A 5,704-nucleotide genomic window follows, 5' to 3' on the forward strand; every position below is an offset into this window, starting at 1 on the left:
GCGGTGTTTCATTTTCTGTTCTTGTGTCAGTTTGCTGAGAATGATGTTCTCCAGATTCATCCATGTCCCTATAAACGACACGAACTCATCATTTCTGATTGCTGCATAATATTCCATGGTGTATATGTGCCACATTTTCCCAATCCAGTCTATCATCGATGGGCATTTGGGTTGATTCCAGGTCTTTGCTATTGTAATCCCATTACTGGGTATATATCCAAAGGACTATAAATCGTTCTACTACAAGGACACATGCACACGAATGTTCATTGTACCACATTTTTTTTTTATCAATTCACTGATGGACACTGTATTAGTTCATTTCACACTGCTATAAAAATACTACTTGACACTGGGTAATTTAAAAAGGAAAGAGGTTTAGTTGACTCATGGTTCTGCAGGCTTAAAGCATGGCTAGGAGACCTCAGGAAACTTAAACTCATGGTGGAAGGCAAAAAGGAATCAAGCATGTCTTACATGGCAGCAGGTGAGAGACAGCAGGGAAAACTGCCACTTATGAAAACATCAGATCTCATGAGCACTCACTATCATGAGAGCAGCATCGTGAAAACTGCCCCCTGATCCAGTCACCTCCCACCCAGTCTCTCCCTCAACACATGGGGATTACAACGTGGATTATAATTTTTGATGAGATTTGAGTGAGTACACAACCAAACCATATCAGACAGTTAGGTTGATTCCTTATTTGGGCTACTGTGAGTAGTACTGTAATATACATGATAGTGAAGATATCTCTTTGATACACTGATTTCCTTTCTTTTGGCTATATACCCAGTAGTGAGATTGCTAGCTCATATAGTACCACTTTTTTTTTTTTTGATGGAGTTTGCTCTTGTTGCCCAAGCTGGAGTGCAATGGTGTAATCTTGGCTCCCTGCAATGTCCACCTCCCGGGTTTGAGCGATTCTCCTGCCTCTGCCTCCCAAGTAGCTGGGATTACATGTGCACGCCACCATGCCCAGCTAATTTTTTGTGTTTTTAGTAGAAACAGGGTTGTTCCACCATGTTAGCCAGGCTGGTCTCGAACTCCTAACCTTAGGTCATCCACCTGCCTGAGCCTCCTAAAGTGCTGGGATTACAGGCATGAGCCACTGTGCCCAGCTAGTAGTTCTATGTTTAGTTTTTCAGACTGTTCTCCCTAACAGTTGTACTAATTTACATTCCCATCAATAGTTTACAAGGTCTCTCATTTCTCTACATCCTCGCCAGTATTTGTTATTGCCTGTCTTTTGCATAAAAGCCATTTCAACTGGGGTGAGATGCTATCTCATTATTATAATTTTAATTTGCACTTCTCTGATTAATGATGATCATTTGTTCATATACCTATTGGCCAATTGTATGTCTTCTTTTGAGAAATGTTTGTTCAGATCTTTTGCCCATTTTAAAATCAGATATTTTTCCGAAGTCATTTGTATTCCTCATACATGCTTGTTATTAATCTCTTGCCAGATGGGCAGTTCGCAAATATTCTCTTGCAGTCTGTTGATTGCCTCTTCACTTTGTTGTTTCCTTTGTGTGTGGACATCTTTTTAGCTTGATGTAATCCCATTTGTCCATTTTTGCTTTGGTTTCCTGCACTTTTGAGGTCTTACTCAAGAAATCTTTGCCAAGACCAATATCAATATCCTACAGTGTTTTTCCAATGCTCTTCTAGTAGTTTCATAGTTTCAGGTCTTAGGTTTAAGTCTTTAGTCCATTTTTATTTCATGTTTGTATATGACCAGAGAAAGGGTCTAGTTTCTTTCTTCAGTATGTGAAGATCCAGTTTTAAGAGAGTGTCCTTTTCTTAATGTACATTTTTGGCACCTTTGTCAAAGATGAGTTCACTGTAAATGCACAGATTTATTTCTGCTCAATAAAATTTTTTTTATTAAGCAGTTTAAAGCGTACTTGCCTTAAATATTTTATACCATACTCAGGATAAGGATAAAAATAGTTTGTGTTTTTTGTAGTAAATTTCTTTCTATGAGATAATTATCATTTTTTGTCCTTTTAGCTTCCATGATTCTAGGTCTGAGGCAGAGACAATAGAAGATGAGCTTGGAAAAGTTTGTGCCAGGAAGCAAGAAAGTAAAGGACACTGCAGTTAGCTTGAAGGGGCCAACTCTGGCCAAACTAGAGACAAGTAAGCATCAGAGTAATAACAATTAAATCACATTCAGAGGAAAATACTATTATGTGTGTGTGTGTGTGTGTGTGTGTGTGTGTGTATACATATATACATGCGTATGTGTGTATATATCCATATAGCCATACATATACACACATATACATACAGCTGTATATATATGGCTATATGTGTGTATGTGTGTGTGTGTGTGTGTGTATATATATATATATATGTGTGTGTGTGTGTGTGTATGTGTCCATAGCAATATTAAAATAAAGAGAAGGCTGAGGAAAGAATACTCTTCTTAACAGAATATCAGGTAATAAACGGAAGAAATATAGAGTTAGAATATTACAATTTTGTGTCCAATTATAACAATAGATATAGCAAGGATCATGAATGACTTCTAAAGCAATTGAGTCAGGATCTCAAATTATTGCCACACAGAATACTGATTAATTAGAAACATAAAAAAGTTCTTTTACAAAGGAGCGATCTGGCAGATACTACTTTGTGTGAGCACATGAACACTTGGAGGTACATCATTACTTAAAAGTTCTACTTTCTTATGCAGATATTTACTGAACATCTACAATGAGTGAGCAAGACACCTTCAAGACTTTGGGATACAACAGGGAACACAGCCACTGTGGGAATTTAGATTCTATGGAGGCCTTTCTGAGAAAGTAGCAATTGTAAAGCATAGAGCATAGAGATAGAGAAAACTTCCTCGTAAAGGTTATGGAGGTGGTGGGATCTGAGGTAAGGTGTACCAGTTAGATGCAAAAGTGCATTCATAGACTCTGGGGAAGGAGAGTATATGATTAATTGAAAGAACCAAAGTGCCTAAAATATACAAGTATTAGTTTTCTATTTCTGCTATAACAAATTACCACAAACTTTGCAGCATAAACACACCTTTACTGTCTTACAGCTCTGTAGGTCAGAAGTGCAGTACAGGTTTCACCAAGATAAAATTCAGTTGCCTAAGGCTGCATTTCCTGATGGAAGCTGTAGGGGAGAATCTGTTTCCTGCTTATCAGGTGGGTGGCATAATTGAGTTCCTTGAAGCTTCAGGACTGAGATTCACCCCTTTCAAGTGTATAGTCCACTGAGGACTGTTCCCAGTTCTGGAGGTCACTTTATTCTTTGGCTCATGATTTCCTTGCCCTGTTTTCAAAGCCAGCAATAAAGCAGGAGTCCTTCTCAAGTTGTATGTCTCTCTGACAGATGGGGAAGATTCTCTGCTTTCAAAATTTCAGGTAACTATACTGGGCCCACCCTGATGATCCAGGATTATCTAATCTGAAGGCCCTTGAATTTACACACATATGCAAAGGTAACATATTCACAGGTTCTAAAAATCAGGGCACAGACATGTTTGAGGGTCATTATTCTGTCTAGCGAAAGAGGAGATAAGGTGAATAGCTCAAGATGAAATACTTTCACTTGTCTAACGGTTTTAGTCAGGTTGCTCCTTTTAAATCAAGACACCTTTAATGACTCACTATTACCTAAAGAATTAAATTAAAACACACTTGTTTTTGTCATGTAGATTTTATGTGCTCTAGGCAAAATCCTGATGTTTTTTATACACTTGTTTTCCAGCCACCTTGGGCTATCTATTCTGGAGTCTCTGGCAAAGATTCCCATGATTTCTTACCTTCACACGTTTTCTCAGGCTGTCCTTTCTCTTTGGAATGTCTTTTTCTCCATCTCTTGATGTTTCATCCCTTCTTTGAGGGTCATCTCCTCCATACCCACACCTACAATCACCCCAGCATGAGCTCATGCACACACACACACACACACACACACGCACTTCCAGCCCTTTACAGTATTCTGTAACAATGACACTATACATTGCATGGCAGTGAATACATTTTCTTTTTTTTATTGAGACGGAGTTTCGCTCTTGTTACCCAGGCTGGAGTGCAATGGCGCTATCTCTGCTCACCGCAACCTCCGCCTCCTGGGTTCAGGCAATTCTCCTGCCTCAGCCTCCTGAGTAGCTAGGATTACAGGCATGCACCACCATGCCCAGCTAATTTTTTTGTATTTTTAGTAGAGATGGGGTTTCACCATGTTGATCAGGATGGTCTCGATCTCTTGACCTCGTGATCCACCTGCCTCAGCCTCCCAAAGTGCTGGGATTACAGGCTTGAGCCACCGCGCCCGGCCTGAATACATTTTCTTATTGTGCTATTACATTACCCAGCTTCGAAGGGTAAGGGCTATGGTGGGGATGGGAGTACTTTTTGTGTTTTTGCTTTCTTTCTAATTACCTGGTTTAGATATTTTAGAAACAGTAAAGGTGTGTTTATGCTTAAAAAAGATATTTTTGGTTTCCAGCTTGTCAAATCTTTGCAAATTTTGATCCTGACACATTACACATTAATTATGACTTCCAGATTTTTTTATACAACTTTAATTGGAGTTTCAAAAGCTCAACTTTGTTTCCTTTGAATATTAGATTAGATTCTACACACTAAGCATATTCCTTCTTTGCTCTTTCTTCCATTATAGACAACACACACACACACACACACACATACACATACACATGAGGAAAGCAAACCACCAAACCAATTTTGTTGTCTTAAACATATGTGTTTAATGTCATGCCAGGTTCATTCTTGGTATTAATTTTCCTAATACCAGAGCTTTTATAATATTCTTCTCTTTTGTATTCCTCCAGCATGTGTACATCCTGAAATCCAATAGATGTGAACTTTGAAAATATAAGCCATCATTTTTTCCTTTCCCTTACATTCTTTCCTTTGTTTCTTCCTTCTCCTGCTTGTTCTTTCTTATTTGGGTTGTTTTCCTTTTATATTTGGAAATATGAAAATCGCAGAATAAAGTACATAATCATCACATATAACCCAATCACATAAATAAATTATAATAAATTCTCACCTTTATATGTTAATGTTTTTTTAATTACATGTGTAATACATGAATTTTTCTTTTTGCAAATAAATCCATATATTAGTGGTTAAAACCATTCTCCCTTCAGTTTTACTAATCCTATTTGGTTTGCATTTGTTTTGTTCTTTTATTGATAAAATATTAAGGTTAAGATATTTAGTATTCCATTGATAGTTTATTTTGAAAAAGTAAAATATTATTTAAAACTTTCCATTGAAAGTTAACTTTGAAAAAGTAAAATTATTTTAAAAGTAAAATATTGCATTGTAAACTTCATGGTTACTTAGCCATACCTGCCCCCACCCCAACTTCCATTAGGCAGACAGGTTTTTTATAAGTTGTATAAAAAAACTTTGTTATCATGCTATTTTTAGTATCTGTCCATGTGTTAATTCATCTTTTAATCACAAACAGTATTCAGACCTATTTCATTTATCTATTGTCCTCTTGGAAGACATTTATTTTGCTTCCAATTTTGCTTACTGCTGCAAAGTATTTTGGCACTCATAACTTTGGGTACATGAGATAGTATTGTTCTAGAAAGGCAGTATATGGTAAGTGGCTGAAATCAGGCTCAGAAGCCAGTGACATGTCAAGGACTGGTTCTGCCAGATGACCTTAGCCAAGGTTTTCCTCTCTC

This window comes from Callithrix jacchus, chromosome 11 (assembly GCF_049354715.1).
Source record: "Callithrix jacchus isolate 240 chromosome 11, calJac240_pri, whole genome shotgun sequence".
Lineage (NCBI taxonomy): Eukaryota > Metazoa > Chordata > Mammalia > Primates > Cebidae > Callithrix > Callithrix jacchus.